This window comes from Perognathus longimembris, chromosome 8, assembly GCF_023159225.1.
Source record: "Perognathus longimembris pacificus isolate PPM17 chromosome 8, ASM2315922v1, whole genome shotgun sequence".
In the NCBI taxonomy this organism is placed as follows: Eukaryota; Metazoa; Chordata; class Mammalia; order Rodentia; family Heteromyidae; genus Perognathus; species Perognathus longimembris.
The window spans coordinates 51,617,896-51,619,718 of NC_063168.1; the positions used below are offsets into that span (position 1 = coordinate 51,617,896).

The 1,823-nt window shown below is 38.8% G+C and overlaps 1 pseudogene; it reads right to left on the bottom strand.

The window, feature by feature from the left end:
• Window positions 1-223: 223 nt before the first annotated feature.
• Window positions 224-1,247, bottom strand: LOC125355997 (annotated as a pseudogene).
• Between the last annotated feature and the right edge of the window lie 576 nt (window positions 1,248-1,823).

The window sequence follows — 1,823 nt, forward strand, 5'->3', positions numbered from 1 at the left end:
CTAAACAGCCTTCTGCTGCCTGCTCTGCCCTCCTTCTCTAAGCTGAACACTTGGCCTTTGCTTTGCAGAACTGTTGCCAAGAAAGAACCCCAATTCTTACAGTGCAAATGTTAGAAGAAAAGAAAAGGGCAAACAACAAAATTAAATGATTTTTTTTTTTTTTGGTGCCAGTCACTATTATTACCATACTAAAACAACAGATTATACTCTATGGTGTTACTAAAAAAAAAAGTATCTTAATATGCTAAAAACACAATATACATTTTACTTGAAATTTGTTAAATGATATATCAAAGACAAAAAAATATTAAAATACAATTCTTATTACATCATGGTGAGATTCTTCTCAAACTGCAGAATGAGTTTCCTGAGGTTAGAATCCTTAGCTCAGTTTGCTTTACTCCCGAAAATGAGGCTCTGGAATACATTCTGAATAACAGTGTAAGCTCTTATCTCTTTGGTTACGATTTGTTGCATAGTCATTATCTTTTCCAACTTCTTCATACTGTCCAAATCCTTTTGCTGTTTTCCATGCTCAGTCTGTATTTCTAAAGGCTTCTTTTCTGAAGCTTGTTTCAGTTGTAATCTCTTCTTTCTAATTTCAATCAGTGTTGCTTCTAAGTCTCAAGATTCCTGCTGTGATTTCATTATTAATTTGCTTAGCTTTAATATATGTTTCATGTCATCTGTGAACACACTATCCTTGGTGTGCTTTTTCTCCAGGGTTTTTTTGTTTGTTTGTTTGTTTTTAGTGCATTTGAAAGTTGCATCCTGCTCAAAGTAAGACATTTTATTTCAAAAGCGAGTTTTGCTTCTTGAATTTCATTTTCCAGCTCTTCGATTTTATTGCATCAAGCATGGACTTATACTCTAAAAGTTGTTGCTTTGTCTGTGCTCTCAGCAGAGTTTGCAAGCGACACGGTTAGACACGAAGTGATGGAGGCTGAATTTGAACCCGGGTCCTTGAGGGGAAAGGAAGGCGCGCATCATTATCCCGTGGGCTGTTAGCTAAGGGTCGTAGCGCGGGGCAGGAGGACACACGACCTGAGCAGCAGGGAAATGTGGTTCTCACCACCGGCTTCCTGGGGACAGGGGATCTGAGTCCACACACTTGTCTTGCTGGCCTCCCGGAGGTCCACGGGCTCGGCTCCGGCCACGGCCGGCTCCTCGGGCAGCTGTGCTCCATTGCCCAAATGATTTTTTTTTCTTTCAATGTAAAATCCTTTCACATCACAGTTCAAAAGCATGAGTCTAGAGCTTAAAATCACTCTACTTGAAGATTGTTACTATTGATAACCACATAGTGATGCCCTATTATCAAAACAATGTGGAAATATGTTCATCATCTTTATTACAATTATGCTTTCATACATACATGTTAAAGCTCATCAGATTGCAAGCTTTAACTATGTATAGAGTATTACACCTTAAATCATCTCAATAAAACTGTAGAAAATGAAGCTGGGCACTGGTGGCCTCATACCTGTAATCCTAGCTGCTCAGGAGACTGAGATTTGAGAATCATGGTTTGAAGCCAGCCTAGGCAGGAAATTCTGTGAGACACTTATCTCCAATAAACTACTTAGAAAAAGCTGGAAGTGGAGTTGTGGCTCAAGTGATAGAGCACTAGCTTTGAGAAAAAGAATCTCAAGGTTAGCACCAAGCCCTGAGTTCTAGCCTTAGGACCAGCATCAAAAAAAAAAAAAAGCTCTAGAAAATGAAATAAACAACAAAATCAAAGTGCCAGGAATTGATAGGCAACGAAAATAACTGAAAACCAGAGCCAAACAGATATTTGTATACCCATGTTCCTAACACAATAG